Here is a 23,989-nt window from a genome sequence, read left to right on the forward strand (position 1 = left end):
GACTCAGAAAAGATGGGGTTAGAGTTTGAGCATTGGGGGTCAAAGCAGGAGGTGGGGCAGGGAGAATGGTGGGGCAGCTGTGTCGGCCACAGGTACCCACCTTTCTGACCTCACCTTCTGGCACCTCCTCTCTCCTCAGCTGTCACTCTCAACCTTCTACACGTAAACTTGCTCCTCCATGCCTTGGCACAGGCTCTTTCCTGAGCCTCAACACCCTCAGCACAGAAGGCAAATTACTACTACTCTCCAAGACCAGGCTCCATGTGTCTGGCCCTGGGCTCCTACCTCCACTTCTCCCATCTCCATTAGATCATGAACAACTTCTTGAGGGTTCCCAGGGTCTGGCCCAGGACTGGCCCAGAGGATAGTCAGTGAGAATTGCCATGATGGTAATTCCTCTCCTCCATGGCCCTGTGGTGTTCAGAGCCGCTCCTCTGCCCCGGACTTTCTATTGTGACTTAATGGCAAGCGGTCACTCCTCGTGGGCTACTCCCCTTACGTCAGGGGCCAGAGTCCCTTCTTTATCCCAGCGCCTACCACCGGCCGGCGCCGAGGGCCTTCACCGAGTAAAGGCTCAGAGTGGCAGCCCCAGTGGGACACCACAGATTGGGCCCCAGGTGGCGCTGTCAGCCCAGACAAGGGCTGGGAAGCCTCTGGCCTCAGCTCTGCTGCAAGCTGCCAAACCCCCAGATTCCAGAGCTTCTTCTCCTCATCTCATCCAGTGCATCCATGCCTGATTTGAAAACTCAGGATGTCAAGACTAGATTGCCAGTTGCAATCCCCTTAACCTCCAGACACACAGGAACAGCCAACCTTTCAAGGCCACAAGGCTGAACCAAGAAGGCCCAGATCTCCTGAGAGGTCGAGCGTAGGCAAGCAGCCACCTTGGAACCAGACATTTCACCCAGACTCTGCCACAGTTGGCTGTATGATGGGACAGCCCCTTCCCTTCTCTGAGTCCAAATGCTACTGCGTCCTGTGGATAGTGAGAACTGAACAAATGGCCAGAGTCCTGGGTTCTTTTTCTTTTCTTTCTTTTCTTTTTAAGTAATCTCTACACCCCATGTGGGACTCAAACTATGACTCTGAGGTCAAGATTCGCATGCTCTTCCAACTGAGCCAGCCAGGCTCCCCAGAGTGCTGGGTTCTGATCCTGATTCTGGTCCTGGTATGCTGCTCTGACCTATGTCTACCCCTCTGAGCCTCAGGGACTCCGGCTGTGAAATGGGGGCTGGACCCCAGAGCTCTGAAGCTACAAGAGTCCAGGATCCCCACTGGGTTAGAGAGGCCGGGTGCGGGGCTGGTGCCTTGGCCAAGGACAGACCGCTCCAGGAGCTGCCAGACGGGAAGCATTTTTCCGGGAGCCGGAAGGGCTGGCGGAGCCCAGGGCCAGCCCATGCAACCACAATGGACCCTTGTGTGGAAGTTTAGCTTGGACCCACCCATGGGCCTGGGCCCTATGATCCATAGTCAGACCCAGCTCCCAAACAACCCATCCTAGGCCCAGAGACAGGAGCTTGAGATGGGATGCTTGTTCAGCTCCATAGTGATGTCTACGGGCTTGTCACCCGTGCCCAATTTCCACCATCAGCCTTTTTGGAATCCGTTTGCCTAAATGACCTCACACAAAATGAGAAAGCCTGTCTTCCCAACCAGACGGGCATGAGGGCAAGGGCAAATTTTCTCCTCCTCAAGCCAACTAAGGGAGCACAAGACAGACTGGTGGGCTGGCCTGGATCAGGATTGATGAAGATCCCTGGCTAGGGAGCCATCTAGGACACCTTGGCTCTAGGTGAGCTTTTGTTTCCTCCTCACTGAGCTTTTGTTTCCTCCTCAGCCAGTGAGAGGGAAGGAAGATTGGTAACACTTATTTGAGGGGGACCCAAACACTGTCTGGGGAACCTTCAAAAGCATCTGGCCCATCCTCTGGCTTGGGAAGGACTCCACCCAAACTAGATGGACTCCACTCATTCTCCCCTCACCCTACAGGCTCCTGATCACACTTGTTTCAGGCTCTGAGCTGCCTCTGAGGCATCCCTCAAGAAAGCCTTTTTGGATATCCTTACAGGCTGCACATGGTTTTCCCTGCTCTGGGCTCCTGTGGTTTGGTATCTATCACTCCCCAGAGTACAGGATCCTGACCACCTAATGTTCATGCTCATCTCAGCAGCTGTTGCTGGGACTCCTGTTGGGACCAGCCTCCCCAGGGGACACTTCACATCAGCAATCACTCTGGGGTCCAATAAACTGTCCTAAGCATGAAAGGAGATGATGCAGCACCATATCACCATGAATTGCTAGTATTTACAAGATGGAAATTAAAAAAGAAAAGCAAGATCCTATTCTTGGGTCAATTTTAAAAGGCTTGGGGTCTGAGATGACAAGGATGTGATCAGCACAAAGGTGGATTTGATGTCTGGCTGTATTAACAGAGGCATAAAGCCTAGAAAGTAGGAGGAGAACAACCAGCTCTTCTCCGTAGGTTTGTGCCCATTTCTCAGGAATGGCTTCGGCACTGATGCCCCTGGCCGGGTAGTTTCTGACCCAGGGTAGAGGATATGGAGTCACTGTCCTCCTAGCTTAATAGGGCCACCCAGAGCCATGGGGCAGCTAACTTTGGGCCCCCAAAGGAGACCCTGGGGATGTCCCAGGATGCTGGTCTCAGCTCAGAGTGAGAAAGGCAGTTCCGGGCGCCTGGGTGGCTCGGATGGTTAAGTGTCTGTCTTTGGCTCAGGTCATGATCCCAGGGTCCTGGGATCGAGTCCCATGTCGGGCTCCCTGCTCCTTGGGAGCCTGCTTCTCCCTCTGCCTCTCTCTCTCTCTCTCTCTCTGTCTTTCATGAATAAATAAATAAAATCTTAAAAAAAAAAAAAAAAAAAGAAAGAAAGGCAGTTCCACAGCAAAAGGGGCAGCTTCTAGAGATAGGCAGTGAGGTGAGAGCAAGGTTGGATGAGCCTAGTTGGGAAGTCTACCCCTACTTGGGGTAGACTGACAGCTTGGGAGGCCCCTCCATGTTAGAGCTATGAGAGAGTCTAAGTTCCTAAATCAATCTAGGAATCCAAGCTTCTGAGGTCAGTGGTGTCTGGGCCCCAAGCTACGTGGTAATGAGTATCTCAGCAACACCAGAAACTATGCCATCAGCTGTTTGTTTTGTGTGGTTTTGTTGCAGGGTGTGGATCAATACACCTTTAAAAAAAAAAAACAAAACCTGTCAGCAGGAGGCAGGATCCTGCTCCTGCTGTCCCAAGGTCATTTCTGTTGATCTTTATCACTGGTACAACCAGGCGGCTGGGAGCCTGGGCAGTGCCTGGAGTTTGCCCCTGGCTTCCCCAGCCACTTCCTTGCATTGTCAGCCCTGAGTCCCAAACCCAACCTAGCCTGGTTAAGAATGAGAGCACAGGCTTTGGAAGTAGCAGAATTGGGCTTAAGTTCCTGTGCTGCCAACAACCAACTGTGTGGCTTTGGGCAAGTTGCTTTGCCTTTCTGAACCTTTCTTCTCTGATTTGCTAAACATGGACAAGAACATCTGCCTCCAAGGTTTTGGGGATTGGAAAGAATATGTGTCAAGGACCTGATGTTCAGTAAATGTGAGCTCCTTTCTCCTCTCCTTGGGAGACATTGGTACAGTGAGAAGCCTTGGGCTGGGGGTCAGGATGCCTGAGTCTAGTGGGTAGGTTTTGTTTCTCTCTGGCTGCCTGACCTCAGGCAAGTCCCTGCCCCTCTCTGACGCTTCATTATCTGAGAAATAAGGCAGAGACACCTGTCTCTCCAGAGGCCCTTTCCCCAGTCCCAGATAGAACGTTGCCTGCTGGGTTTCACTTGCCTGAGCAGGGAAAGGAAATGCTCTGATCTGGGAGGCAGGACCCTGGTTTGAGGCTGGACCCCGCCTTGACACACACTGGATGATCTAGGCCATGCCATCTTTCCCTTGGGACTTTGGTCTTCCCTTCAGTGTAATGGATCGGATGCCAGGGGCTCTATAGCCCCTTTGTCTCTGATGATCTGGGATCCTGGGATCCTGAGATCCTGACAGGGTCAGGGATAGGCCCAGGCAGGCCCCCTGTCCGTGAGTGCCCCCTCCGTCTCCCCACCTATAACAATCGTCTCAGGTCCCATGTTGTTTGTGGCAGGATCCACCTTGTATCCAGCCTCACGGTGTTTCTTTCCACATCTCATCTAAGACCCCCAGAGCTACTGAGACTTCTGCTGCCCCTGTTCCCTTCTTAGTGCTCAGTGTCTTGTGTATCTCCAGGTCTCTCCAGGCCCTTCTTCCCTGAAATCATGGGGTTTCCTCCAATAGGGAATCATCTTGACTCCTTCCTACTCATCTAACAAGAACAGAAAAAGTGTTGCACAAAGAAAGGTCCCCAAGTAATGGACAACACTCACAAGAGCACAAGCACACTGAGGGCATTCTCACCATCACCGAGACAACCCTTTCCCTGGGGCTCTGCAGAAAAATGTGTTTTGAGTTGGGCTATAGGCCCAGAGGACTTTAGCACAGTGCATGTCCTTGGAGAAGCAGCCAGAGCACTTGAGAGGGTCCTGGTACCATGTACCTTAGCATGGGGGGTGAGACTAAATCTGCTGGGTTGGTCTGGTGCCAGATAGCTGGCAAATGGCAAGTTCAGAGAATCACACCCCTTGTATGAGCTATAGAGGAGAACAGTGAGAGGCCATGGCATCTTCTGGAAGCCAAGCCCCTGCTCAACAGACCCTGCTCACGGGGCCATGCCCAGATACTGCCCTCCTGTGGGAGGGTGGATTGCCCACATGGGGAGGTCTGGTTTACCCTGCTGGGCCTCTGGTGGGGCCCCGCTGCTTCTTGGATCTGATTCTCCTTTGGAGAGGCAGCCAAAGAACTCGGGGCTCTCCTTCCCAATAGGACTGCTGATTCTGTTGGTCACCTGGCTACCAGGTTAGCCCCGTCTGGCCGGGGAGCCCCTCCACCCCCAGAGGCTGGGGGCTTTCTCTGAGCACCCACAGTCCTGGGCCCTGTTTCTCACGGACTAGCTCACCACATTGTGAATGGCAGTCAGTGTACTCCCCAGCCTGAGTGCTCCTAGGACAAGAGGACTGAATCATCTTGATCCCCGCCGCCCGTTTTAGGGCTTGGCACAAAATAGATACTAAATTGTTTCTCCCATCTATGCCCTATTTTGAGTCCTCCCGGCAGTGACCCATAAAGGCCCTAGCGGGGATCTCCTTCCAACAGAAACAAAGAGGTCCTGGAGTAGGCAATCCTTAACTACAGATGAGACAATGTGGATGTTGGCCTCAGCGCAGGATCCAGCCCAGGGAGTGGGATGTAAAGAGCTCTATGGGGTCCCGCCTATCCCTCTGCTTCTGGTCCCAACCCACTCTCTGCATGGACCCTGGGCTCCAGCCCACCCAGACTGCCTGAGAACGGCTGGACTTCGAGGAATCCCACCTCAGTGCCAAGCCTATCGCTATTTCCACCTCTTGGATGCTCTCTTCATCCCCTTTTCCCTGGAAACCCTCCTGGCGCCAAAGTCCACTGACTGCAGGATGCAGAGGTGAACTTTCCTCTCCGAGTTCTCCAGCACTCCCCATTTTTTCTGCTCACCAGCTCACCTAGCGTCAGTACCTATTGGTGCTGTTTGTCTTATCTGTCTCGGGGGGGCTGCTCTGAGAGAAAGCAAATACCAGCCTCTGCAAGCCTCAGTTTCCCCATCTGTAAAATGGGGACAGTGATCCCCACCCTCCTGGGCTGATGTAAGGATTAAATGACATTAATCAGGTCAGAGCCCAGCACAGAGTCATCTCAGCTGTCCACGCACGTGCCAGGAGGTGAAGCAGAGCCAACTCGCACCGAAGATGCACAGGCCTCAGGGCTGGGGTTCTCAGCCCCGTGGAAAGACTCAATTAAGTGGCTGAACAACTCACCCCACCTCCAAGACAGGGGATATGGGAGGCCAAGAGGAGAAGGCAGGCACGTTATAACATCTCCAGGTACGGGCAGAGCGAAGACTGCTAACCTCCACCGGGCACTAGTTATGTGCTCAGCCCTGTGCTAAGTGCATCGATCTCATCCACGCACGGCCAGTTCACAGGATCCTGGAGGAGTTATGGCTGGCCCTCGGCTCTTTCCACCGCCCCCACACCGTACTGGGGATGCCATGATGACCTAAAGAGAGATGCGTGTTTATTTATAACTATAATCCCCGATGTGGGGCTTCTCCACACAGTAAAAGTGAATCTACAGCATGAGAAACTGACTTTTTTTAAAATAAACTTTATTTGGAGTCATTTTAGATTTATAGAAAATTCACAAAGATAGTGCAGAGGGGTCCATATACCCCATCCCCAGCTTCCCCCCGCCCCTTGTTCATAGCTTACCTTCCTATGGTAACTTTAACACAACTCAGAAACTGACTTCAGTAAATTCTGTTAACTACACTGCAGACTTTCATTGGATTTCACCAGTTTTTCCAGTAATGTCCTCTTTTGTTCCAGAATCCCATCCAGGGTACCCCCATTGCATTTAGTCACCTTGTCTCCCCTGCTCTAGTCGGTAACAGGAAAATGGACTTTTTAACTGGTGTCCTATGGGCAACAAAGGAGGGGGATCTTTTTGTGGCTTCTTTCACTTTCTCTTTCACAATTTGACGCCTGAAAAATCCCCCTCGGACAGGACTTGTCCCCCTGCGTCAGCCTGCTCCTGCTCCCCGTCCCTCGTGGCGTCTGTCCAGCCGGGGGCGGGGTGGGGGGGTTCCCCGGACTCCCTGCATAAGAGCTCGTGCTCCCTTTTTCTTCCTGCAGGGACAGTTAATTCTGCTCAGCTGCTCCTGTGTCCCTGTTGGCCTCGTCTTCAAGCTCACCACCGGCTCTTATTCTGGGAATGATAAAACACCTGGAATTTTAGTTTTAGTTCCACTCTCTTCCTGGGGCAGAAACTCTAGGCTCTCAGAGGAGTGAATGGGGAAAATCCATAATACAATACTTCCCCAAATTCATCCTCCCTTCCCTCTTCCCTGTAATACCCACATCCTTTTGGGGAACCTTGTGGTACAAGGGAAGCCGACTCCCAGGGTGCAAATATGACCTAAGCTTGACTATAATCAGCACATGTGGTCCCTCGGCCACAACAATGGGCTCGGGAGTGGCCTCGTCACGCAGGATGGCCTGGTCGGAGTGAATCTCAGGACTTCTGCAGGCATTCTGGTTCACGGGTGCTCTCTTTGGCTCAGGTGGAATGGCCAGTGGCCATGTTGTGACCACAACCGGTTGTGGAGGAGTTTTAACCTGTTAAGGTAGACACTTGAAGCAACGCTAAGTCTTTTTCTCCCTAGTCACTCCCTTGACTCTTTTTTTAATATCATAGGTAGAATTTTTATAACTTTCCGGTCTCATTCAGTTATTAAAACTCAGACCAGTCCAATTTAAAACTTTAATCTGCTATCTAACCTACCCTACCCAGGTCAGAATTGTGACTATGGGGGCTTGATGAGGGGATGGACCACTCCTAGGGTCCTTCCTCCTAGAGGAAGCTTCGGGAGACCTCCTGCCACCCTGACTTCACTCTGTAGTGGAAAGGGTTTCCCGACCTTATTCTGGGTCTTTCTGCCCTTGGTGGTCTCTGTGATGTGGTGGTCTCTATGATCTCCACAGAAGAGATATGTGTAGTTTCTTCAGTGCTGTTCAGCTCTATGGCCCCTCACTGCCAAGGACTTCTACAGATAGGGACAACCGGCCTCCTTACTGACCGTCGGTCCCCAGCTCCTCCTTCAAGTCAGGGCCCCGCTGCTTGGCCCAGTAGCTGCTGACTAGCTCCCTGGTTCCTGTCCCTCCTCTAACTGTTATGCTCTGTCCCATGGAGCCATAGGAAGTATGAGGAACTGGGCACGGTAGACCCATTTTTTCCTCCCAGGCCCACCACATCCTGGTCCTGACAAGCTTGCTCATATAGGCCCTTTCATGAACCTCCAACCTTCAGAACTCTCTGGTTCACTATCTATGTTCACAAACACCCCCAGTCTCACAGGAACATGGCCCGGGTTCTCCCTGCCTTCTCACCACACTTTATTCTAGCAGTAGCACCAGGATGAGCCTGTGGGGTTCTAGCTCCGTAAGCGTCCAGTGGCAGAAGCTCCTCTCCCCCTGTGCAGGCACCCTCAGTCTCTTCAAGGGAGTCTCTCAGGTGCTTTCATTCTCCTTCCCCCAGGCCTCATACACACACACTGAGCTTTGATGGGGAAGAGAAACAAGGGATATTTGGAGTCACTGTTGGTTGAAATGTGGAAGCAATAGCATTAAAAGGGGCCTGGAGAGCTGGTGGAATTTTCAGCCTGGATCCTCTCTCTCACTTCCTCTGCCCTCAGAAACAAACCCATCCCCACACCTTTAATTCTCCTTCCCCCTCACAGTACGAGAAAGTCCCCTGCTTGCTGCAGCTCCCAGCACCTCATCTCTTGGAAAGGGGAAAAATGATGCATTTAGTAATCTCCCTTGGAGGGACCTCTGCTACAAGATGGCCTTCTTGGTCATGGTGAGTGTTTCAAACTCATATGAGCCTGCCTTTCAGTGTCCGGGCACCAGCTCCTTCCACTGCATATCCCTGTAAGTAGCACTGGCCATTCCTGCCCAGAGATGGAGGCATTGATCTGTGGCTTGGAATTTGATTCCTACTGCCAAAGCCTAAAGCCTCTTAATTTTTGCCACTTCTCTCCCTGTCTCCCACCACCCTATAACATTTCAGAGGGCAGCTCTACCCACAGTCAGCATCCCCCTCTCTTGTGCCCGGGGTTGTACTCTCTGCAAACATCTCTCCTTTCTGGTAGCACGTGGCCTTGACCAGAGGTTTCAGCTTGTCTGGGAGCCAGTTCCACAGCCAGCAGCTCCAGCTCCAGGAAATCCTGTCTCTGAAGCTAAGGCTAAAAGGGGAGGGAGTGGGGGCCCAAATCAGCCAAGGGTATCTGCCCCAGTCCACCTCGCCCCTTCCTGGACACACTGTAGTTTCCTAATAAATCATGCATCCTTCATGGCTGGATTAAACATCAATTTCCAGCCTGGGGTCACACGAGGAAGTTTGGTGTTGTTTTGTTTTTTGGTTTGTGTTTTTTTACATCAGTCTCCTAAGCTCACTTCATAGGGTGTATATCTCAATTTTTCACTGACTGCTGTTTTACCATTGCCATTTCTGGTATCAGGACCTCCATTTCCTCTAGGAGACTTTCCTGCCTGCCCTCTCAGTTCAAGGAGTTCCTGTGTGGCTGACCCTAACCTCCCAACTCCAGGGCTGGGGAAATAATCCAATCAGTCTTCCATGAGAGTCAGTTCTGGTCATTTCCTCAGAATGAATGGGAAAGTAAGCTTTTTCCAATAGGGCTGAAGATGCCCGGATGGAGCTCTTGGGGTGTCATCTTTCCACTACATGGGGAACATATCCTGAGAGAGAAGCCAACACAGAGAAAGGCAAAGTGGTGAGATGGAGACAAATTCTTGATGACTTGACTTGTATGCCTGGATCTAGCTATTCCTGGAGCTAGACTATTCTTGGATTTCACATTCGAGTGAGCCAATAATTCCACCCTCCCTTTTATGTTTTTGGGTTTTGTTTGTTTGACTTGCTTAACACATTAGAGATGAATTTCCATGATTTACAAACAAAGGATCCTGGTTAATATACCTTTTGAAAAATCCATTCTTGGTCATGCCAGAATGCTGACTTCACAACCGCAGATTTCCTGTGGTGTTGAGATAATATTCCAAGGCCATCCTCTGCTCGGGCTGGATCAGCCTCCACTGGTACTTTGGCAGTGATGGGTGGGGGCATGTTTGGCTTTTTATTTTCTATGGTGGCAAGAACATTTAACATGAGCTTTAACCTCTTCACAAAATTTTAAGTGCATAATACAGTATTGTTAACTCTAGGTATGATGGCATACATTTGACTCTTTATTTAGGGTAAAGATTGAAACCCAAATTCAGCTGAGAATTGAATTTACCATGGAAAACCCTGGGCAGGGTCTCAAAATGCAGTGCAGGTGTGACTGCTCACAGTGTGCACTCATGCCCTTTCCCAAGGAGCAAGCTTCAGCACTGATTTACCCCAGAGGCAATCTTCACCCCACAGGCTATAGTGAGCAATGGATGTTGTAGTGAAGATTTCGATCTAGAGATAGAGCAGGGTTTTACATCCAGCAAGTGACCCCAGGCCTCTCTCTTCTCCAGGTTCTCCCCTACACCCACCTCTCCTACCTCCCTCTTCTTTGTGGCACAGTTAGCTCTGGGCTTCTCTTCCTTAAGCACGATGCGAGGCTATGATCTCGTACAGGAAAGGCCATCATCACCCTGAACAAGACTATGTTCTCAGCAAAACCCTCACCAAACACCCTCCAGCTACTTGGATGTATCTTCTTGGAAGGCACGAGGGAAGGGAAGTTTTAACTTTTCTGAAACAAATACATCTTTTCCTGCCATGTTCTATAATTCTTTAGAATCAAATATATATACCTCACCACTAAATCACCCTGTAACTGGAAACCAGTTTCTGCAAGTTACCTATACTCCCTTGTAAGAAATTATTTTTCTGCTTAAATTGGTCAGTTTGTTTCTACCACTTGCTCCCACAACCTGACTGGTGTAGTGGATCATTTCCTTCCCTCAGCCTCTGCTTTCTCATGGCCTGTACTGACTCAAGTATCTACCTACCTCCTTCTTTCTGTCTTCCTGCCTCATCTCCTGCTTCCAATGGTTTAGCTCTCTCCTCAGACCTCAGAGGAGGACTGGCCGGCCCACCCAATCCCTGTTGCCCCTGTTTGGGCAGAGCTTTGGGTCAGATCATCTTTGAGGTCTTTAGCAAGCCTATGGACCAGCTGCCCTTAGGGTGCTCAGCTGTAGTAAAGGGGGGGGGGATGTGGAACTGGGTGAGGGGAGACCCTTTCAGCAAAATAGCAGGCATGAGAAACACTCCAGGGCTTAGTCTGTTCAGAACCGGAGGTGATTGTCCCCTTACCTCAGAGCTGGTCACATCACACCAATTGGAATGTGACTTCCCGTTGCAATCACCAAACCAGGAGAGAGCCCTGGACTAAGTGAGCCCTATCTCACCACAAGAGACTGGAACAAAGAGGGGACAGTTCCCACAAGGGTCAGGTGAGGGAAGGAAGGAGCCCAGAGGACATAATCTTCATGTGTACCTGCTGATGCACTGTCTTAGCAGTGACAGGAGCTGAGTTGTTCTGGGTGGCCTGAAAAGCAGCACAGAAACAGACATGAATATTACAAGAGAGCGTGAGACATATTTTCTCCCAGCCAAAGCTGTCCCGCAACAGTCCAGGCAGCCTTTGAAGATAGTGAGCTTTCCGTTATTAGAGGTGTTCAGTAGAGCCTGGTTGCAATGGAAAGGATTCCTACAAGATTGAATTGGCTGAGCTAGGACTCTGTCAGCCTTGAGCTTTGGTATTTGGAATACATAATTGAGTGAATGAAGACTGAATGCCTACTTAATACTTTGTTGGTTGGATGATGGTTGATTTGTTAGAGAAAGTGATTGATTGAATGAATGAAATGGACAGGCTGTTCCAATAAATAAAAGATATTTGATTGAGTGAAGACTTGTTCATTCTTTGATTAGCTGAATGAAGATTGATTGGTTGAAATAATGAATTAGCAAATACAAAGTGTGGATGAGCAGGCTGGTTGAATGAAGGTTTGATGGCTGGTAGGATTCAGTTCCTTGATTCCTACTCTATTTTCTCATCTTGCGCTTTATCCTGCTTGTCTTTCTTTTCCTTCTAAGTGTAGTCAAGAAGAAATGTTTTCATTTGTGTGCTTGGTGTGGAAAATATTGTAGGCTAAAGAGCCCTTTTCATAATCAGGATTTCATCTTAGGCAAATTTGATTGCCCAGGCACATGCCCATGGTGACTGGTATAACCTGCTTCAGGACTCAGCGGAGGTGTGAATTTAGCATGTTGGCCAGAGAAAGGCAACTGAAGGTCACACCTGGGGCTTGGGCTCTTTGGCCCCTCACCTGGAGGCAGAAATTACTGTATTCTCTGTGGGTTAGGAGAGTGTGCCTATTTGGCAAGAAAATATCTTCCAAACATCCTTTCAGGGTGCCTAAAATGTCACCAATAGAATCACACCTTCTTTGCACAACTGCAAAATGAGGTGGTACATTCCAACAACCTATTATTTAGATTGCTGTGTTTTGGAGTATGATCCCTGGTAAAACGTGAATGGAATCAGGGAAGGGATGTATATGAAGCTCTGGGGACTAGATTAACCAACTGCTATTGCCATCAGCTTCTCAGGTCAATTTGGTCTGTCAGCTGAGGTCGGTGTCCCTGTCAGATTGAGAGGGATCAGGGCACAGGCTGGATACATTCTGATAGAGGGTGTGAACGGAAACTAACCTGAGCGCTTGAGTACTATGCTGGGATACAGACCTAGGCAGGGGGTGTGGTGGAATGCTGAGGATGAGGAACAGCTGGGGAGCTCTTAGAGGGTATTTGAGAAGGGCTTGCAGGGAACCGAAGTACAGAAAGAGCCTCAGAGACTTTCCCTCCTATTCCCCAGGGTTGTCTTGAGCTGAGTTCAGAAAGGGATAATACACATGTCTGGTGCCACCCAGCCCCACTTCTGGGAGCTAGAGAAGCCAAGAACTTGAGAACTACATGTAACTGGTCTGGTCACTCCCCCAGCTTAGGGCACAAATTATGCTCACATTCCCCCCCCCCCCATTAGTTACTTGAGCTCCCTCAAGATCTTATCAAGAGGAAGTCCAATCTGCCCCTCTGGGGGCCTTTTCTCCTGCCTCATAGGACTGCTCAAAACCCTCCGGGCTAGCTCATTTCAACCTAGGTTCCTGCAGAGCACCAACCTTGCTCCAGCTCACTGCTCCAAAGCCCCAGCTCTCATTCACATTCCTGAGCTCAGGCAATTTTCTCTAGGAGGAAAGTTGAAAGGGGATTCTAGGTCTTTAGCAGCAGGGTTGAGTCTTGTCCCCAGTACAAGACTCCTTTCCCACACCACGGAGTTCCCCTTGGGGACCCAACCATCCTTTCTCATTGACCAGTGACCCTTATTGGGGATGGTTACCTGGGGAGAGAGTTGACCAACTTTGAACCTCTCAAGGGCAGGACCTGGGCCTTCTTCCATCTGTACTCCGGAAGCTCCTTCCTGCTGGGCTCTGCATCCCTGTTGGATCTTGGGAGAGGCAGACTTTGTCCGGCCACACAGGGTCCCATTTGTTCTGCCAAGGCCTATTTACATCTGATAACCTCAAGTGACTGCCAGAACAGAGAGGGCCTCCTCCTCGGCAAAGTCCTGCCCCAAGGACAAAAAATGAGAAGCTTCCTGCCCGTTACACTTGTCCTCCTCCGGTTAGTGCCCCAGAAGGGAAGTGACTTCAGTGACCACGAATCAGGGGCATTTTACACTGTGCCACCAGGTAAAGACCTTAAGGGCTTTTGGGTGGGGCGGGGCAAGGAAGGAAGGACCGAGCGAAAGGACTCTCACCCGTGAGCACCCTCCACACACATACTCTCACCAGTCCCTCTCGCTGCCAGTTTAACTACCACCAGCTCCTCTCCCAGACCTCACAATGGCCTTTGGGTAACTTCTCCTCTGACAAAAGGGCTCTAGAGGCTAAAATGGTTAAAATAAATAAAAAAATAAATTCTAGGCCAACCACAGTGAGATACCGCCATACTCATCAGGATGGCTATTATTATACAAAATAATAAAAAGGAAAATAACAAGTATCTCCAGCCTGTGTCCCCGGAAGAAGCTGGAACCCTCGCACATTGCTGGTGGGAGTGTGAAATGGTGCAGCCACTGTGAAAAACAGTTTGGTGGTTCCTCAAAGAATTAAACAAAAAATTATTGTATGATCCAGCAATTTTACTTCTAAGTATATACCCAAAAGAATTGAAAGCTGAGACTCATATTTGTTTTGTCTTTGTTTTTTTTTTTAAGATTTTATTTATTTATTTGAGAGAGAGAGACAGAGTTAGTGAGAGAGCACGAATGGGGAGGAGAGGGAGAGGGAGAAGCAGGCTTCCCGCTGAGCAGGGAGCCCGATGCGGGGCTCGATCCCAGGACCCTGGGATCATGATGTGAGCCGAAGGCAGACGCTTTACCAACTGAGCCACCCAGGCGCCCTCAAACAGATATTTGTATACCCGTGTTCATATTAGCAATATTCATAAGAGCCAAAAGATGAAAACAACTCAAGTGTCTATCAACAGATGAATGGATAAGCAAATTGTGATCTATCCATACAATGGAATACTATTCAGCTTTAAAAAGAAATGAAATTCTGATACCTGCTACAACGTGGATGAACCTTGAAGACAGTAGGCAAAATGAATTGAGACAAAAAGGGGCAAATATAGGATGATTCCACTTACATGAGGTACTAGAATAGGCAAATTCATAGACAGAAAGTAGAATAACAGGGTACCAGGGACTGGGAGGGGAGGGGGAATGGGGGAATTATTGTTAGTTTGATGGGTACAGTTTCTGTTTGGGATGATGGAAAATTTCTGGAAATATATAGTCGTGATGGTTGCACAACATCATGAATGTACTTAATGCCACCAAATTGTACACCTGACAATGGTTAAAATGGTGAATTTTTTGTTCTATATTTTATCAAAAAACAAACCATATCCAAGCACTCTTCTTAGCCCAGAGCAAAAATCTGGTAGCCTCACTTCAATTCAAAGGCCCTCCCTGCCCAAAGGTGTGATTTTTGAAGGGGTCAAAGCAGCCTGTGACCTCTGTTCCATTAGCTGTACTTGGGCAGAGATAGTCTTTTCTTCCTCTGTGGCTAGGAGAAGGGATGGGATGAGAGATAAGGGAGCAGCAAGCTAGCACCCTGCACAAAGGGACAATTTAGTTCCACTTCATCCTGCCTATACACTGTCTTAATTGGAGGGCTTCTAGCGGCTACAGAGTCCCTTTTTTATTGTACAGATGGGAAAACTGAAGCTCACAGAGAAGGCATGACCTGTCCAAGGTCATATACTTTCCTGACTCACTGTTCAGTGCTCTTTCCCCTGGGCTGGGGTGCTGAGAACAGACCACCTTGAGACCGGCAGTGTTTCTCTGGGAAGTGATGACCTATGACCTCTGGGCTCTGAAGCCTCTTCAGCTGGGCCTGGATGGGGATCAAGGTACGAAAGTTAGGATGGTCCCACAGCTAGGTGGAGGGGCAACCACTCCCACCCAGGTCTGGTGGGGATGCTCCCCTTACCCCCAAGCATTTCCCTACCGATACTCCCTCCCTTGGCCTCCCTACCCTATTGAGCTCTCCCCTGCCATCTGACAGTGCTCCTGCCCACTTCTCTAGCCTGTGTCCCCAGGGGACCCCTTCAGGTAAAGGATGACAAGACAGAACAAACTGATGGGTCAGGACTGCAGGGTGCCCAGATTCATTTATTTAGTCCTCAAACTGTCAAGAGCCTGCCAAGTCTCTGGTGAACACTGATTTAGAGGGCATGCATGCCTGTGGCCCAGGTCAGGGGGCCTACAGACACTTCCTCCTACTCCAGCTGCTCCACCTGGCCTAAAACTCCCTGACCAACGGACAGAGCTTCAAACCTTTTCCCAGCACTGCAGAAAGGTTTAATAGATCCCTGCTCCCAGCTCTGGGGGGCACACAGCAAGTTTACACCAGAACTACTCAGATGAAAAAGGCCTGAGGGCCAGAGTTAACCTCTAGCACAGGTCCTCATTGAGCAGTGCCCAGCATAGCGCTGATTTCCAGAAAGGTCTGTTAAATTAAAAAGCTCTTAGTTCCAAGAGAATGTCATCCCCACAATGTCTGAATTAACACAGGCAGCAGAGGGGCGCCTGGGTGGCTCAGTTGGTTAAGTGACTGCCTTCGGCTCAGGTCATGATCCTGGAGTCCTGGGATCGAGTCCCCCATCGGGCTCCCTGCTCAGTGGCGAGTCTGCTTCTCCCTCTGACCCTCTTCCCTTTTGTGCTCTCTATCTCTCATTCTCTCTCTCTCTCAAATAAATAAATAAAATCTTAAAAAAAAAAAAAAAAACACAGGCAGCAGGGAGTCTGGAGGGAGAGATGGACAGAAAATATTTACAGTGGGTCAGCAGCAGACAGAGGTTAATACAGACCATGGGGTGAGGGATAAAGAGCCTGACCCTGCTTGGGGTGGGGAATCTGGGAGGGCTTCCTGAAGGAGGGGACTCCTAATTTGAAATCTAGGCAATCTATGGGAATTGGACAGGACCAAGGGGTAGGAGATAGAGAAAGGTGGTCAGGTCAGAGAAAGTAAGTCCAGCATTGCCTGGGGGCCCCTGTGCCTTGAGGCCCCGGTGTGAGCCGGGAAGGGGGTGGGTAAAGGAGAGGGTAGCTCAGGTCCCTCAATGGAGGGATGGGTGGGGTGGGGTGGGATATGGCCTGTTGGGGAGCCTCAGAGGAGAACCCCACACAAACGAAGGCTAAGCTCCCTGACCTTGTAGGAGCCCAGGATGTGGAATCCCAGCACCCTGGGAGGAACCTCCAGGCTTTTAGGTTGTGTCTTAGCTGACAGTGTGACTGGTTATAAGAGCTCTCTTTGGCCTGGTGGTCTTCTTCCTAATGACCTCCAAACCCCCTTGGGTGGCATTCTTTATTTTTGCCTGATACCTACCTTCCTGGAGGCTCCACTTCTAGGCCTGTGTCTCTTCCCAGCAGCCCATTGCAGTACTGGGCTGGGTATGGTATGTGGTGGGTGGGGAGTAGGGGCTGGGGGATGGGTGGGGATAAAAAGGTAGCTCATCGCAATTTGGAATCTTGTCTCCTGAGAGCCAGATGAGGTCATGGGGATTGTCTAACCCAAGCTAACCATTTTACAAATGAAGAAACCTAGACCCACACCTAGAACCAGGTAAGGAGTTGTCCAAGGCTATTTGGTGAGCTGGGAACAGAGACAAAATTAGAGCCCAGGCCTTCTGACCCCAACTGAAAGCCTTCTTTCTCTGTCCAGGATCTTGCAGGAAAGAAATAAGCATAAGCATATTAGGGGTTCCTGGGTGGCTCAGTTGGTTAAGTGTCTGCCTTTGGCTCAGGTTGTGATCCCAGGGTCCTGGGATCAAGCCCTGCATTAGGCTCCCTGCTCTTTGGGGAGCCTGTTTCTCCTTCTACCTCCTTCTGTCTCTCACGAATAAATAAATAAGATCTGAAAGAAGAAGAGAAAGAAAGAAAGAAAGAAAGAAAGAAAGAAAGAAAGAAAGAAAGAAGCATTTTATTTATTTATTTATTCATTTTTTGAAAGAAGCATTTCAGTAGAGCAGTGAATCTCCCACTTGATAGGTTAGCTTGAGACACTGCACTGAAATTAAACGCGGTCGCTTTAGGAGATTTTTTGGCACGAGTTTGCTGATAAACCCAGATACCAGCACTGACACTTAGAGCTACTTCTTTTGGGGAGCCTGGGTGGCTCAGTCATTAAGCGTCTGCCTTCGGCTCAGTCACGATCCCAGGGTCCTGGGATCAAGCCCCGCATCGGGCTCCCTGCTCAACGGAAAGCCTGCTTCTCCCTCTCCCGCTCCCCCCGCTTGTGTTCCCTCTCTCGCTGTGTCTCTGTCAAATAAATAAATAAAATCTTAAAAAAAAAAAGAGCTACTTCTTTTATTAGATGCTCTGCATTCCAACTAAGCTTGAATATTCTCATTAATTTGTTTAGATTATCATTAAAGTGAAGGTACTGCATTTAAAAATTCAGGTAGAATATTGGTAGCCACTCATTATTGAAGCTGGAAACCCTCAAGAAACCGAGGGGCCTGGTTTGAGGAATTGCTAGCCAGAAGGACAGATGGTCTTGGGGAGGGGGTGGGAACAGGCCAGCTGTAAGCTGCAGAGTCATTTGTGACGGGACACAGTGTGGGGCTGGACTCCTGTCCTCTGTTTACCCCATGCCTCGGCCATTGCCCTGTGACTGGGCTTGGGAGTGTCTTTCCCGTGGCTTTGACTACGTGGAAATCTGCAGGTTCCAGACAGAGGTCGAAGTCCTTCCTGAGGCCTTCCTAAGGCATCCTGAGTTGACATGCCCCTTTCTGGGCCTTGGGTCTTCATCTATAATACAGTGGAGTGGACTTGCTAGGAAGGACTGATGGGGATGGGATGGGGGGAGGGGGCAGGAGCATCCATTTGTTAGAGCTGCCCCTGTAAACTGGACAGATTTTCTGGGAGTTGATAGGTCCAGAGCTGAGAAGATCATCTACCCTTTACTCCAATTCTGAGATATCATCTTTCAGAAATAATGCAAGAGGAAAGATATGGCTCTAGAAAAGACTGATAATCACCCTTTAGTTATAACCCAGAGCTTGCCCCCTATCTTGCAGCTTACATTTTTGTCCCTAGATAATGATCTGGTCCTTGTGGCCACCCTGGGAAACCAACAGGCCTCCTCCAAGCTCCCCCAGGCCCATTTGTCCTCTGCCAAAGTGATCTCAGGGTGTTATTACTGTCTGTGTCCTGTCCCTCCCCCACCCCCGCCCCTCCAAGGAATCTGAGCACAGAGCCTCCAGGGTTGCTTTCTTTCTTTCCATATCCTTAGGGCCCAGGAGCTCACCTGGACCAGAGAAAGCACTGAAAGGGCTAGCTGAAAGAATTAAAGTAGACCAAATGCTGCAGACAAACATCCTTCCCCTGAGGCCCTGTAACAGCTCTACACCTGACCCCCCATCAGGAAGCAGATCCGTGATCAATGGCAAGTCAGGGACACCAGAGCTTGAACACCGTAGGCCTGAGCACTAGCCTCCAGAGACGGGGAAGGCCAAGGACCTTGATGAAGTGAGAACCAGCACAGAGGCCACCTTTTCTGGTTCACCCTCTGCTGGCCTCCCAGCTTCTTTGGCTCAGCAACGCCCAGGATTCCGGGCATGTCTGCCTCTGGCCTTCTAAAAATACTCCGGCTGCCCAACGCCTCCCAGATGTCTGAGAGCTGAGTCTGTGATTTCTCTGCTGGTAATGGGTCAAGCAGCTCAAGCCACTTCCTCTGCTCCCACCACCCAGCCTACCTCCCCACCCCTGGAAGGCAGGCTCAGGGAGAGGCCTGACTGCCTGAATGGAGAGATCTCAGGCATTGTTGATGACAGCCCCTTCTTGGAACAGATGGGAGAACTGAGGTCCAAGGACTTGCCCAGGACACTCGGACACAAATGTCCACCCCCCTCACTCCCAGCACTCTGTTTATGCCTGCTGTCACCCCACTTCTCATATGCTGCCTGCAGTCTGTAAGCTGGATCTGACTTCCCCACTCCAGTTAAACTCCTTTAAGCTCCCAACAGCAGTGGGGGGGGGGGGGGGACAGGGCGGGGAATCCCTGTGGTCCCTATGGTCCCTAGAAGAGTGTCTAATCCAGAGCACACATAAGTAGATGTAGATTGGATTAATGATGCAGTAGCAGCCAGGGCTGTGCACAGAGGCTTGGGTTGGGGGACAGAGCTGGGGTCCTTGTCCAGGGCCAGCCACTGTGCTACTGTATGTCCTCATCAATTGCTCTGGTTGATGCTCAGTTTCATGGGGGTGAATGAGATGGTGTCCAAGGACTGAGCCAGCTCTGCTGTTCTGGAGCCATGATCTGATGGCCTTTTGGGAATTCCTAGCCCCTCCTCGGCTCCACTGAGTGTAGGGAAGATGGTAAGTCCTGCTGGTTCCACCCAGCTCCGGGCTCTCAGCTTCTGCTCCTCCCTCCATGCCTCTGAATATCCCACCTCTGGTCACATTCTCCTAGGCCCAGCCCTTGCAGTGGAGCCACGCTGTGACCCTGCTGCCAGGGGTCCAGGGGTGAACCCACCCCACAACACCCCCCCCAACCATATGATCTTGGGTAAGGCATTGACATTTTCAGGGCCTCAATTTTATCACCTTTACAAAGGAGAAAATAAGACCCTACCTTAGAGAAATGTCAGGAGGGTCAAAGGAGATTCCATATCTCAGATTGTGGGTCATGAATCTCTTTCCACAGAAAGTCTTCCCTGACCTCCCAGAATAGCTCAGGTGACTTTGCTAGCTCTCCAGTTCTGTCCTTGCCCCAACATCACCTGTCCACACTGTGTGGTCATTGTCTCTCTCTGATGGGGGCTCCTTGAGGACAGGAGTACACAGGGCCCAGCCTAGCATCTTCACAGATGAAGTGCAGGATAAGTTGGTTGAGCAACAAAGTGGGTAAATAATGCCTGGGGAAAATGCAAAAGGTTGTGCAGAAGCCAGGGAGTCTGATCTAGGAGGGGCCTGCTTGATGGCAGGCTCTGGTGGTAGGAATACAGAGAGTTTCTTGGAGCCTTTCCCTTCCTTCTCTGGTGAGTTCATCCTTCAAGATCCTCGGAAGCATCTCCTTCTCTGAGGACCCTGGTCACTGCCTCACCTGGGCACATGTCACATTCTACTGTAGGGTTTCTTTACATGTCTGTCTCCAGTCTCAGGTCAGTTCCCTGAAGGCAAGACCCTGTTGGATCTTCATACACCAAGCCCTGGAGCCCAATAAAGGTCCTGGAGAAAAAATATAGCTGGAGAAATTATTTCTGAATTGGACTCCAAGTTGAACTGCCTGATCTTTTATGCCCTTCCTAGCGTTTGGGATGATATAAGTTACCAAAACGAGAGAGAAGCAGAGGGGCAAGCTATTGTCCTCCTTCCAAAAGCACCCTCCAAGCACATGTGGATTAAGTGTGAGCTGGGGAAAAGGACTGATAAAGAGCAGTGAAAATATATTTCCAAGCCCCATCTTTGTCCCTGGGCTTTTGTCTCTTGAGGAAAGGCCACAGAAACTTTAAGTATAAAAGGGCCCTGGGTATCCCAAAGATGTTCCTCAGGCACTTGGTCTGAGCCCATTTACTCATATTTTACACATTGGTGTTATGCCTTTGACGATCTTGTTGAAGCAGTTTGAAGGTTAGTTGGCAGCCTTGTTGGGGGCCAGAAGTTGCTGTTGTAGGCAGGCACTGGGAGAGAATCACCTGATGGGCCAGTAGAAGGGAGAGAGAAAAACAAAGCGATATTACGCCAGCAAAAGCACTCAAAAGCAACACAGATTGGGATCTTTCAGTTCAGGGTCAAATAAATGCTCCTGGGTAGATCACTGGATTTCTGCTCTGGGAAAAATCTCTTTTTGGGCCTCAGTCTCCCTATCTGCAAAACGAACAGCTTCCATTAAGGGTTCTGAGAGTTTATGATTCTGCAGAAGTTTTTCATGTGAGGACTTTCACTCCCCAACTCTACAGGTCATAGGAGGTTTCCTCAGGGTCCAGGCTCCAGTCTTCTGGGGTGTGGGGTAATGAGGCTTTTCTGCCACAAACTCCCAAGCGTAGAGACTGCCCTTGGGGGAAGTCCACCACAAAGCTGTCTGGGCTGCGGCCCTAAGGAGAAATAACTCCCCAGGAGCTGGCATGGAGGCAGTGGCCCTTGGTATGCTTGCTGCCTACGGAAGAAGTGAAAAGGAAGTCTGGCTGCGAGGACAGCGGAAGTGCCTGAGGTCTGACGGTTGCTCACAGCACTCTGCAGCCAGGAAGGAAGTAAAACTGAGCATCTGGCAGCTTCTACCTTGAAAGCCCATGGGACAGCAACAGGTGAGGCCTCGTGCAGGCCTGTTCTCTGGTCCAGAGTTTGGCTACAGGCCAGGGGAGGTCCCTGGACTTGGGGGAGGGCAGAGGAAAAAGCCCTAAAGCTGGTTCACGTCCTTGGGCAAATCTCAGTGCCTCATTGGGCTCAGTTTCCCTACTTGCAAACATGGAATTGGGATTAAATTTGCCTGTGCCCTAAGTATTTCTGGAATGGTGGGTATTGGGAATACAGAGACGATTTGGTTGGAAGGAAATCTGGCCTGTTACCTTGCCAGCAAAGGACTCATAGTCTGATGGGGGATAGTTACAGAATTATGGGGTAAATCACAATTATCAACGTACATACAGGTGCTGAATAATTCTCAGTAGAGAGCACCTCACCCAGCCTGGGGGCTCAGGGAGAGCTCCAGAGAAGGTTGAGTGACTTGCCCAAGGTCACATAGCAAAAAAACAGTCCAGCTGGGCCAGACTTGAAAGGAAAGGGAGTTCAGAAAGACATAACTAAATAGAAGTCTGGTTAGCCAGAGCTTAATGCTGTCATCAAGATCTGAACAAGGTTGTCCAAAACAGGAGCATTAATTTTGACCTGATGGCAGGAGGAAGCAGGGGTTTTGGTGGGGGGGGGGGGGGGGGCTTGCAAAGTAAATTTGAGTTTATCAGGCAGAGACAAGGGGGAAAGGCTGAAAGCAGAGGGAATAGCATATTCAGAAGTGTGAAGCTGCTAAAAAAAACTTGATGAGTTCAGAAAAATGCATATATATGTTGTGCTGGGAATAAAACATGTCTAAAATGGTGAAGCTGATGAGGTCAGGTAGGTTGGCAGGAGTCCTGCGGTGAGGGGCCTGGAACGTCATGTTAAGAATGTGGGGCTAAATTTGTAGGGCAGGGGGAGCCATAGAAGAGTCTGGAGCAGAGGAGTGCATAGTCAGAATAGCCTATTGGAAGGCTTGCTCTTGCTGCTAGGAGGGCGGAGGAAAGGGGTTGGGGGAGAGGTGGTGACAAACAATCAAGGCTACCTACATCAGTGTCAGGCCCAACCCCTGTTGAGAAATTGAAACTTTTTAGGAGCCTACAGAGGTATGGAAGAAATGTGAACTGAAACCTGGGCCCTACTATGTCTGTGGTCTGGGCAGGTGTGGTTAGCAAAGGAAGTGAAACCGTTGGGCGGACAGGCAGCCCAACCTGGGGGAGGGTGGGATACCTTGTGAGGGAATGTGGGAGCCCTGATCCCAGCTAGGGCAGGGCGAGAGGCTATGTCCTGAGACAGGCCAAGGGACAGTCTGCCACGGACCACTGTGTGCCCCACCAAGTGTCTGCCCCTCGCTCCTGCCCTCAGGAAGCCCACTTCCTCCTGCCAAGCCTTTGTTCAACTGTCCCCTGAACTAAACTTTTCCTCCCTCTTTCTCCTGCCTTTCCAGCACCCTGTGGTTCCCAGCCAGGCCCTGCCCAGCCCTCCAGGAAGCCTGCCCTGAGTGGTGCAGGTTTCTGGCTTCCCACGGCCCTGCTACCCACCTTGCCGAAGCTGGGGTGCAACCATGCTCTGTCTTGAGGCGTGTTTTGTTCTGTGGTTTTGGTTCACCATGGCAGTCAATGTTACTTGCTGCAGGTGCCTCTGTCTCATCAGACTCTGCCCACAGGAGTTCTTTAGGAGTGACAGGAAGTCAGACTCAGACTCTGGGGCCCCCAAAGAAGCCATGTTACACATGCCTTCCCTAGAGCAGGCACATGGGAGGGCTGTTCATGGGCTAGGCCGGTTGGTTCTTTGTTCTGGGAAATGTATTGAACTAATTGAGCCAAATAGGCAGATCCAAGTGGAGGGTCTTGTATTAGTCAGGAGGCCAGCAGGAAGCAATTCACCTCTCAGGTTCAAGTGAAGAGATTTACTGAAAGATCTGCTGTACTGAGATATGGGCAGGTGAAAGGAACAAACTGAAGGATGGGGGAGGCACCCACCCAGAGACCAGGGCTGAAGGAGGGGCAGGAATCATGTTACTGGAGCCCAGTGAGAAGTAGGGCTGCCTGGCAGGAATGGCATCAAGGAAGAAGTGGGGAAGACACCAAAGAAGGGAGGCAACAGAGGGAGAAATAGCCCAAACTCCCTTCTCTCTCATCCTCTGGTGTCCTGTTGTTTCTCATTTCTCCAAACCCAAGTGGAATCCAGTTGGCAAGGGGGCCTGGTGATGCGGCCCAAAGTTCCCAGCCTCCTAGGGCACAGTGTAGGGCCAAGGGTCTGGGAGGGTGGTTCGTGAAAATAGAGATTAACTATCTCCAGATATGCCTGAAAAATTGTCACCCAGATGCAATGTCTGGATGATGCCTATGGCCTCGACCCAGTCTTTTCTCTGTGATCAGTCCTGGGTTGGAGAAGATTTCTCTGGCTGCCCCAGAGGGAAAAGACCAAGCTTCACCTTTATGTTAATTTTGTTACCACTTAGAAAGCACTGTCTA

At 50.3% G+C, this 23,989-nt stretch overlaps 1 long non-coding RNA gene across 1 annotated transcript; it reads right to left on the reverse strand.

The window, feature by feature from the left end:
- Window positions 1-6,279: 6,279 nt before the first annotated feature.
- Window positions 6,280-13,294, reverse strand: LOC113914575. Its single transcript, XR_003517484.1, has 4 exons — window positions 13,068-13,294; window positions 11,163-11,213; window positions 9,650-9,813; window positions 6,280-9,408 (listed from the first exon to the last, which is right to left on the reverse strand). It is a non-coding gene; the product is annotated as an uncharacterized LOC113914575 (long non-coding RNA).
- Window positions 13,295-23,989: the final 10,695 nt, after the last annotated feature.

The sequence above is a fragment of the Zalophus californianus genome, chromosome 11 (assembly GCF_009762305.2).
Source record: "Zalophus californianus isolate mZalCal1 chromosome 11, mZalCal1.pri.v2, whole genome shotgun sequence".
Lineage (NCBI taxonomy): Eukaryota > Metazoa > Chordata > Mammalia > Carnivora > Otariidae > Zalophus > Zalophus californianus.